The following is an 11,890-nucleotide window of genomic DNA, read 5'->3' as shown; positions in this document are numbered from 1 at the left end:
AACTGCCTTGAATCCTGCACAACAGGAGTGAATGTATGCCTACCAATTTAAACCTAGCTTAATAATCATGGCTGGTGAGAACCATCTAATAGTGTTGTGTTCCTAAACCAGGGTCACTTCTAACTGAATTCTGAATACCTTTTATTCTATCCACAGAGAAGTGTAGTTCTCATCCTTCATCAAATAACATTCTTTTTTAGCCAATCAAAAGCATTATACAAAGCCATAACTGCTCAAAATATAGATAACAGTTGACTACAGTGTTCCCTATACTCATTAACACATCCACAATAACACCCCTAGGTCTAAGGCTCTAGGAAAGTTGGAAAAAAAGGTATACAGAAAGATTGTAAGAGTCAGATGATCTAGCCTAGACTGGAGTACATTTGCAGTGTGGAAGTGCTGTCTAACGCGAGTGGTTCCCAACCTGTGGGTTGTGACCCCTTTGAGGGTTGAAAGACTCTTTCACAGGGGCTGATTATGACTATTTTAAAACACAGATACTTACATTATAATTTATGTATCAAAAACTATGAAGTAGCAACAAAATTAATTTTATGGTTGGGGGTCACCAGAACATGAGGAACTATATTAAAGTCTCATAGTAATAGCACAAATGAAAAAACACTCTGCCACAGGGAAGCTGCAGCAAGGAAATTTCAACAATGTGGTTGACTAAACAAGACTAGAAATGCCAATAAAAATTGATATGCAAATGCTGATGAAGTTGTTCTCATGGGGCTTCATCTCTAGAAAATCATCTAGGCTAATGGCTAGAAGAGGGAGAAACAGTCTTGTAGTGCAACAAATATGTTAGGTTAGTTAAACCTTAGAGATCAGCCCAGCATATAACAGCAACCCAACATGGTTTCTACTCATTTAAAAAAAATATTTATCTTTAATTTTTTTTTTCTACAGACCAGTCATTATCCCCCTCCTGGTCTAGCACTCCACAGTTCCTTATCTCATTGCTCCTCAACCCTGTCTACAAGAGGATGCCCCCCCCCATCCCACCCTATACTACCAGGCCTCCCCATGTCCTGGGACCTCAAGTCTTTTGAAGATTTGGTGCATAATCTCTCACTGAAGCCAGACCAGGGAGTGCTCTGCTGTAGATGTGTCAGGGGCCTCATATTAGCTAGTGCATGCTGCCTGGTTGGTGGCTCAATATCTGAGAGATTTCTTGGGTCTGAGTTAGTTGAGACTGCTGGTCTTCCTCTTCAAAAATTTCCAGCCTTTGGCTAATTCAACTATAGGAGTTTCCAACTTCAGTCTATTGGTTTGGTGTAAGTGTCTCCATCTTTCTCAGTCAGCTGCTGGTTGGGCCTCTCAGGACCGCTCTTGTCTTTTACACATCATAGCATGAATAATAGTATTAGGCCTTGGAGCTTCCCCTTGAGATGAATCCCAATTTGAGTGGGTAACTGGCTTGTCTATCCCTCAGTCTCTTCTCCATTTTTGTCCCTATAGTTCTTTTAGACAGAAACAATTCTGGGTCAGAGTTTTGACTGTTGGATGGCAACCCCATCCCTCCTCTTGAAGCCCTGTCTTTCACTCTTCCAGTGGTGGTGGGATTGCAATCTGGTACAACCTCTCTGGAAACAAGTATGGAAATTTCTAAGAATATTTGAAATAGTTCTATCTTAAGACCTACCTATACCATTCTTGGGCATCTGCCCAAAAGATGCCCCACCATGACACAGGGACAAGTGCTCTGCTATGTTCATAGTGGCCTTATTTGTGACAACTAGAACCTGGAAACATTCAAGTTATCTCTCAACAGAAGAATGGAAACAGAAAATGTGGTTCATTTACACAATGGAATACTATTCAGCTATTAAGAAAGAGGAAATATTGAGTTTTGCAAGCAAATAAATGGAACTAGAAAATATTATCCTGAGTGAGGTAACTCAGACCCAAATGGACACACATGGTTTGTACTCATTAATTAGTGGATATTTATCCCAAGCTTTTGTCCCCGCCGGCAAGAACACACTCAGGGCAACCGGAATCTTCTGTGGCAAAAAGCTTTATTGCTTACTTCTCAGGAGGAAGACCCAGAATCCAGAAAATGGCGCTGCTTATATAGCCTGCAGCGTGACGTTTCAGCACCTGATGTGGTGTGACAGCTCCTGATTCGTTGCTCGCTCATCACCCCATTACTACGCCCTGAGATGGGCAGTGACTAGGCATGAGTTCACTCTTGCACTTGCGCGTAAGGCTTGTTTACTAGTTAGGCACAGTGGAAGCCAGCGCCATCTTATAATGGCGATTGCTCATGGAATGGCTCTCCACAGATATTAGCAAAAAAAACAAAAACAAAACAAAGCAACAAAACAACAAACCCAGGATACAATCCACAGAGCTCAAAAAGGTTAACAATCCAAAGGGCCCAAGTGAGGATGATGCAGTCCCACTTGTGAGGGAGAAGAAAATAATCAAGGGGGATGGGAGGGGACAGAGAGAGGGAGGGATCTTGGTGGGAGAGGTAAGGGAGTGGTAAAAGGTGAACATGATCAAGCATTGGGTGTGGGAATAGGAGTGAAGTCTGGAGGGTCAGCCAAATGAATGGAAATCTGCAACCTCCAGAGGTGGGAGGGGGGCTCTAGAATGTACCAGAGATCTGGGAAGTGAAAGACCATCAAGACTTAAAGGGAGGAAACTTAGATGAAATGCCCAACAGTGGGGAGAGGTAGCTCATAGAGTTCTCCTCATTGTTTTTAAAATAACAACTTCTGCTTCAACATCTTCACAGTCAGATGTTAAGCTGTCTGTAGGTTTAGTCTTTGTATACCCACTGAATTTTTAGTTTCTTTTCTAATCAGTGGTTAGTTGTATGTCTACTAAGGATGCACTTTCTGTGATTTCAGAGAATAATATTCCATACATTATCTTGTCTGATGTTTACATTATTTTAAAGTAAATTCTTTCTGATTACCAGACTGAACTATTTGAAGAAAAGATGGAACATTGTATAACTATCATTAGAAAATATTTCAGTCTCTGATTTCTGATTATATCCTCTGTTCTTACAAAACAGAGGAACATTGACAAGATGAAATAATTTATTCTGAGACTGATGTGAATTATTGAATGACACAGATTAGGTTGGCTGGAATGGCATATTCACTGTAGGACTTTTATAGTCCCAAAGCAAAAGCAAAAAATAAAATAATAACAAAAAAAACCCACAAGTAAATGAATTTACCAGACAGATTTCAAGTACGTAAGTCTGACAGGCTATAGCAAATGAGAACATCTAATTCTCAATTTGAGATTCTGCCTGTGACATTCTGAGACTTTTCGGTTGATATAAGTTAGTACTATATTAAGAGACGACATTCTAAAGCTGCTATCTAACCATCTCACGGATGTTAGATCTGATACAGTAGCTGGTAAAAATGTCACATAAGCTAAACATAGCCTAAGGTAATTTCGGTCATCAAAATATATCACCTCAGTTTTTCGTAGTCAGAGTTTGAATTAGTCAGTATGTTTACAGAATCTTCAAGAGATGGGGCTTTGATCAGAGAGCTTGAGTTAATAGTTTTATTATAAGAAGGTTTCTGTCAGTTGCATGGAATTTTAGAAATCTCTGTGTGTTTCTGATGCTCCAGATACGTATTGGCAAAACCCAAACCAAACCAAGCTAAACAACCAAAACCAACAACAAACCAATTTACTGAGGATCTAGAAAAATGTCCTAGGTATTTCTACCTGAACTTTTGGACAACAGAAAACTTCAGATTCAATGTTATAGATAATACAACCAAAGGTTGAAATGTCAAGGTGTAAAAATTCAAATGAGCCTTGAGTTTTCTGATTGGAAGGTTTGTTTAATTCAGCATCTATTTGTTCTTGTTTTAGTTTGTTAACACATTCTATTTAGCATTCCTGTCTTATTTTGTATGTTACATTTTTGTTCATTTGAGTTCTGGATTCTGCTTCTGTGCTTTGTTTGTTTGTTTGTTTCTTCCATTTCATTATTTTATTTCTAATGTCTTAAATCATTATTACACTTATCCTTCCTTCTCCTTAATATAAAAATTATCCAACATGAAAACTGTAGTTTCAATTTTAGTGTAACATTTATATTTATTTAAATATAAATTTATATTTGCTTCTCATATATTTGCTTCACATACATATATGTATTTTATTTTTAATTTATATTTTACACTCCATATTCTATTCCATTCCATGTCCCCCAATCTACTCTCCCACTTCTCCACATCCCACACCTCCTTTCCAGCTACCCATTCCCCACTTGGATGCCCCCACACCCTACCCTACCTGATCTTTAAACTCCCTGGGGCCTCCAGTCTCTTGAGGGTTAGGTACATCATATCTGAATGAACACAGACCAGGAAGTCCTCTACTGTATGTGTGTTGGGGGCCTCATATTAGCTGTTGTATGCTGTCTGGTAGGTGGTCCAGTGTTTGAGAGAATTTGGGGTTCAGATTGAGACTCCTGGTCCTCCTATAGGATCACCCCTCTCCTCAGCTTCTTTCACCCTTCCCTAATTCAACAACAGGGGTCAGCTGCTTCTGTCCATTGGTTGGGTGCAAATAACTGCATCTTATTCTTTCAGCTGCTTGTTGGGGCTTTTGGAGGGCAGTCATGATAGATCCCTTTTTGTGAGCACTCCATAGCCTCAGTAATAATGTCAGGCCTTGGGACCACCCCTTGAGCTGGATTCCACTTTGGGCCTCTTGCTGGACCTTCTTTTCCTCAGGCTCTTCTCCATTTCCATCCCTGTATTTTTTTTTTTTCAGACAGGAACAATTATGGGTCAGAGATGTGACTGTGGGATGGCAACCCCATCCCTCACTTGATACCTTCTATTCTTGCTGGAGTTGTGTTCTACAAGCATTTCATCTAAGGCCTCTCCCTTTGAGTCCTGAGAATCTCATCTTTGTGAGTTATTTATTTATTTATTTATTTATTTATTTATTTATTTTTAGCTTCTCTTCACTCAGTATGTTCATTTTTCCAAATGAGTGGATCTCCCTCATTCTTGACCCAACCCAGATGCTGTGGTGTGGGAGGATGTATCACACCTCCTCTGCTAAGTAGGTCTGCGTTGCCTTGTGTGTTCCCATCACTCATCATCTTCCACCTGTTCAAATCTCCTGACTTCTTAGCACCTTTCAAGAGTTAGTGAATGAAACTGGAACAAAGGTCAAAGACCTGCTGCATCTACTTCTGCAGAGGCTCATCTTCCTACGTTTGCTGTGCTCACTTGAAATAAAATGCATTTTTGTTGTTATTTTCTTGGTTTTATTTTGATTTAGATTTTGGTTCATTTTGTTTTTCATTTGGTTTTGATTTTTGTTTTGTTTATTTGGGTTTTCTGGTTTTGGTCAGTAGCTACAGTGGTAGAGTATTGGCAGGGATTTAGCATATTCATTTTTCAATTCCTAGAGTGATTTTAAAGTAGTCACAAGTTATAGTTATATCTGTATAAAATGATTCTGTTTTTAGTTTTATTCCCAATGAATAGGAACAATAATCTTTAATTAAGAACTTTAAGGTGTCATTCATCATTATTCTTTAAATACTTATTTATTTTGCATTATAGGACTACAGTCAGAAACCTCAAACTCCACAAAGGAGTTGAATTAAGATTTATTAATCAGTCGTCTCTTCTCAACCTGTCTCAAGTTCTAAGGGTTTTGCTTATTAAGTATTAATATTGAGCCGGGCAGTGGTGGCGCACGCTTTTAATCGCAGCACTTGGGAGGCAGAGGCAGGTGGATTTCTGAGTTTGAGGCCTGCCTGGTCTATAGAGTGAGTTCCAGGACAGCCAGGGTTATACAGAGAAACCCTGTCTCGAAAAACAAAACAAAACAAAAGTATTAATATTGAATATTTCCTATCTTGAGCCAGTCAGTGTGAAAGTGTATTACAGTAAGTTAAAATTGGAAATTTATGTCAACAGTATGCTGCAGTGTGATCTAAACGAAGTATTCAGAATTCACCTGTCGAATTTCTCTCATCTTATTAATAACTTAAACAATCTGATTCTTATTTTATTCTAGTTAAATAAAACAGCACTCATCAAGCAGTACAATAATTAGATAAATGAATAAATAATCAGAAGTAACAATATGTTATGGGGCATACTTTCTAAGTATTTTGGTGATATAAAAGCTACCAATGTATTTTATGTGACACTAATCAGAAAATCACAGCATCCACTTATTTAAGTAGATTATTCATAAATATGTTAAGAACTTCTGTAATAAGAGAAGAAGTTTCAGCATAAACATGAATTAAAATATGTGAAAATTCTGGTCCCAGTGAAGTAAGCTTGCTTTTTCCTTTTCTAAAGCAATAATTTTTGGTATCTACTATTTTTTTCCTCAGAACTCTATCAACGACTTATTATTCTACCTGCCTGTCCTGATATCTCCACAGTACTTCATCACTGATTCTTTAATATAAATAATTTCAAAGGAAAGGATTTCAATTCTTCACTCCAGTCTTAGATTGTATTATTCACACAATCAGGTTGCAGAAAGATGTCAAAGTGATCTTTATGAATATTAAAGATATATACATTTTTTTAAAACTCACAAATCAGACGTTGATGAGAGCTGTAAAAGGATAGTCCTAACTGTCTTTGGTCATGTTACAAAGCACTATCCAATCCTTAGATCAGTTTCATTTTTATCTTTTCTCATGCTTTGTACAGAACTGCTTACCAATGACTATTATTGTCACATATATGATTTTTTTCAAAGTCAGTCAAGAATTATGTACTTTGTGCAAAAATGATGTATATAACTGTCTTAGTCAGGGTTTCTATTCCTGCACAAACATCATGACCAAGAAGCAAGTAGGGGAGGAAAGGGTTTATTCGGCTTACACTTCCATGTTGCTGTTCATCACCAAAGGAAGTCAGGACTGGAACTCAAGCAGGTCAGAAAGCATGAGCTGATGCAGAGGCCATGGAGGGATGTTACTTACTGGCTTGTTCAGCCTGCTCTCTCACAGAACCAAGACTACCAGCCCAGAGATGGCCCCACCCACAAGGGGCCTTTCCCTTTTGATCACTAATTGAGAAAATGCCTTACAGTTAGATCTCATGGAGGCATTTCCTCAACTGAAGCTTCTTTCTCTGTGATAACTCCAGCTGTGTCAAGTTGACACAAAACTAGCCAGTACAATAATTCAAAGAGTTCTTGGGAGAAGTTTATAATGGAGGTAATTTGCTAAAAAAAAAATTTTCAACTGAGAGCATATACAAGAAAAATAAACAGGGTTAACTTAGTGACTTCTGATCAAAGCTTCTACTAAAGCGAGCCTATCTAGCAGCTCTCGCTGTGTCATTTTTTCTTTCTTTAGCTCATTATAAGAATTTACCATGAAGAAAATAAAGAGATAATGGGAATCTTGGACTTAAGTTAATTATAATAATGTAACCAGCCAATAGCTATTTTTTTTAACTTGTTTCCAGATTTACTGTAAATCTTATATGTTACTGAGTTCATTCAGTTCTCTCACAAGTCCTAGGGAGTACATTGGGATAATTATTTATTTGTGTTTTCTCAGCTTCAAATATAACCTTTTTACAAACTTTGTGGCTGGCCCTGGAAGCTTACTACCTATACACATACTCTCTAGGCTATTAACTCTCGGTGCAGTATGCCAAATGAAGATCTTCATGGTTCTAGAACATTTTCTGTTGAGGTTTTCAAAATTGAGATTTCATGGTTCTAGAAGTTATTGATCTCTAACTCACTTCATTATGTGCTTATTAATGTTTTGCATATCATTTGGGTGGCCAACTTTCTGTATTAAATTTTGAAATACCTCTACCTGTTTCTACTTACTGTAAACTGGCTATAACACTATTATTAAATGCTCAAAGGAATCTCAATTCCCCCCCTCCAAGTATTATGTTTGGACAAAAGCCAACATTCTTCGGGCAATTAAAAGTCAGTTCACCTCTACCGAAATAAGTCATTCAATTTTGTTTGTCAGAGAGAAAAGTGACCATCTGTGTTTTCTATTAGTATACTAACACACATGCTGGCTTCAAGGCATTTTTCAGTACTACAAGTACTTCTTAAACATTTCAAAGTTCACACTAGCAACCTAGCTCTCTGTATTGCTGTCTTTCTAATTAAATTTATGTATATATTTTTATGTTTTAATTTTTATCTACTTTTATTGCTTATTTTATTATTTACATTTCATATGTTATCCCCCTTCCCAGTTTCCCCTCTACAAGCTCCCTATCCCTTTCCCACTCCCCTGCCTCTATGAGGGTGCTCTCCCTCCCACCCACCCACACCTGCCTCAATGACCCAGCATAGAGGAATGCTAGAGAGCATCCTATCCTTTATCATATCCTTTTTTCCAGTTCATGGACCTCCCTTCACACTGCTAAGCATTCTTCTTTTAACACTGCTGTTTCAAATATGCTCACTTGTTGTGTCTCTATTCTGTTTAATCTCTGTGTGTGTGTGTATTTCTCAAGTTCCCTCTTTGTCTCTGTCTCTCTGTCTCCTCTCTCTCTCTCTCTCTCTCTCTCTCTCTCTCTCTCTCTCTCTCTCTCTCTGTCTCTCTGTCTCTCTCTCTCTCTCCCTCTCTCTCTTTCTTGCTGCTTCTCTCATGGCCAAGTCTAGTCTGCTGGATATTCTTACTGTCTTTCTCTCTCTGCTCTAGATTCTATCGATTCTATCGGATGCCTCTGTTTCTTCCTCTTTCATATTTACAATAAAAAACCTTCCACTTAAGAGTAGTATGGAGTTTTCATGTTGTCAAATTATATATTATTGTTGTCATTTCCATCTTGCTAAAGAGACTACTCAGGCATAAACAAGTTCAGTGGCTTGCTAAGAATTGTTAAAGTACCAAGATGCAGAACAGGAGTCAAGACGCAAGTACCTGACCCAAGCAATGATTTGCATGAGTAGATATATTTCTATATGCTCAGAGTTGATTCAGGACTACAGATGTAATCCAGGAATATTATAAATATATATGCATATATTATATGTTAATAATATATAAATGTATATTTAATTTAAAATATAAATATATATAAGATACACGTGTGTATATATATATATGAGACATGTAAGTCAGAGTTTTGTTGTAGCTTATAGTACTATACATGAGTATTCTTTGTAATTGACCACAAATTAATTGGGAAGCAATTGGGAAGCACGTATAACAGTCACTAACATATTAGTGAATGAATCTTGCCTGGCATGTTGGTGTAGTGTACACATTCCATAATGAGCAGGAACATGAGTTAAAAAGATAATATACATAATGAGTTATGGCAGTACAGACTCAGAAAACACAGAAGTAGTTTATATTCCACACAACTTTGTTTTCTCTGTATACTATAGTCAAAGGATGAAATATCTTTACATAGTTCTGACCTACAATCAATAGCAGTGGCAATAGGTTTTATGGTTCAGGGAATAGCAGAGTTATCTCATGTCAGCAACACGTATGGGAGTAACTCATTTCTGATACTGGGATGTTCAATAAAGAACCTTATATCCTCTGGGTATACCCTGCCATGTCCATGAGGAATATCTTTGTTTAAATTCCTTGTCTTTTATTTCTGCCATTCTTCCAGGTTTCTTTAAAAATTTATTTGTGGAAAGGCACCCAAGTAACTATTTATATGAAGGATGATTTTTTATAAAAGGAGACCAAGAATTCTAAAGGCTCACAGGTATGGAATTATATCTAGTAGCAACTAGTCTTGAATAGCTCAAAGATATCAAAAAGGGGGAAGGGCAATATTAGTAAGGTTAATGGAATTTGAAAGATCTCATCATCTCTATCAATTGTTTCATCAAAAAAGCCATGCTGAAGTGAAATAGTCAAACTCTAACCTCAAAATATAAAAATCAAATAAAAATTCATCCAAAAGTAAAGCATCTAGTTTTCCAGAAAACAGAAGTGAAAATGAAAATACTGGCAAATGCCATCATTGTACATCTTTCTTCTTGCCTCATAAAGCACCTGGAAATATCAGCCAACATTCATAGTTGGTAGAACTCACTTTGCAACTGTACCCTTTTACAGTTATTTGCTAGGCACAGATATAAAGAGCTGAGCACAAATCATCAGAAGTTTTGTTTTTTTTTTAATTTGGATATGTTGACTTTATATTGAAAGTATTTGTTTTAAAAAGCTATGTTGGGAGCAGTGGTGTGCATAGTACACAACTGCATCTAGCCCTCCAAAATCCATGGTCACTCAGGAGTCATTTGGATTTTTCATCCTGGAAAGGACATTCCATTGGAGAATGGCTGCATAGCTTTTTACCTGGTATAGTCTGTGTGATTGTGGCCCTCGCTTACAATCTCTGCTCAACTCAGTCCCAAGAGGGAGCTTGTCTATGCTGTTTTCTATCTTACATGCTTATGGAAAAGCTTTCTGAGTTCTGCCAGGATCTATACCAGTACAATGGCCCTTGTGTTTCAACAGTCACTTATGGCCAATGACATGGCCTCTGGCTGGATAAATACTCTCCACTTCCAGGTCATTTTCTTGTACGGTCAAATGTATTGAGTATACTCTTCAGCAATAATTACCCTCCTCTAAGCTTAATCTTTTTTTTTCTTTATCTGTTTTATTATTCTTGTCTTTAGTGAAGTGTTGTTGAAATTTTATAGACTTAGAATATCACTAGCAGAATACTTAGCTTTCCGTTAACTTTTCACATAATTACAACTTGACATAAATCTTGACACATTTGCCTCCAAGTAAAATGGGCAGATGCCTTTGAGTGCTTTCCCCTCTTTTCTCATCTCCTTTACTTCACTTCAACACTTTAAGGACTCTATTTACATGCCTGTCATTGTTACTACAATTGGATAGAGCCCCACCTACAGCATAAATCTTTGCTGGACTCACGAATTCAGTAAAGCCACCAAAAAGTTCACCATGCAAAGTAGGACTATGTTAAGAGGAGACTTTAGGAAGTGGTCCCTGATGAATTTATCTCTTCCTTAGTTTTCTTATGACTGTAATCCTAGCTGGATTGGTTAAACAGCGATCAAACACTGACTGTTGTTACAGGCAACATTTCCCAAATAATGTCTGTGCTTCTATACTTGCATTACAAACAGAACTAATCTAGTGATATGCAAGAATCTGTCTCAGCTCATAACTCAGTATATCAGAGACAGGTTTCCTGGAATGCCTCAGGCTATGTATTTCTGTGTCTTAAGATCTTCTTGTCGTATTACCCATTACAATAAGCACTCAGCTACCAATAGAATTATGCACCTTCTTATACACCATAAAATAAGGCAGACAATTTTAGATTTCTTTCAAGGGTATCCCTACACTAAGAGAAAAAAACATAAACAGGTACACATATTCATATCCTAAACAGAATAAATAAATCCTTCCAAATAAATCCTTCCAAACTCACTTTTTCTTCTGACATTCTGTTTGGGCTTCCATTAGGTTGTGTGAATTTTGCTTGGGATATGTGAGCAAATATCTCCTCTTTACAAATAAAGCACCATGGAAAAAGCAAAGGAGTGATTCTAAGCAAGTCTGCTTTAGTGAACAAGGTAGTTTGTTGGGGTACTTGTAGAAAATTGTGGCACATAAAGGTAGCTGCATCACAAAAATTTCGACCCTAGGATGAGGGATAACTCATAAACTTGCACCCATAGAGGTTTGTAAATGTTTCATGCAGCTTAGCAGGAAGGAAAATTGGTTCTTTCAAAAATGCTGTTGCTGCTTATACAATATTCTGAGTCTTAGTACTCTCTGCTTCCTCGGCCCTGTAGTTACCGTAGCTCCTTCCTTCTTTGCCAGAAATTGTATTCAGAGAAAACGGAGGTAAGGCATCTGTTTATCTTCTGTAAGCTTTGCCTATTTTATTGACTCTCTGAG

The sequence above is a fragment of the Mus musculus genome, chromosome 11 (genome assembly GCF_000001635.26).
Source record: "Mus musculus strain C57BL/6J chromosome 11, GRCm38.p6 C57BL/6J".
Classification (NCBI taxonomy): Eukaryota; Metazoa; Chordata; class Mammalia; order Rodentia; family Muridae; genus Mus; species Mus musculus.
Note: the sequence above shows the minus strand (reverse complement) of the source record.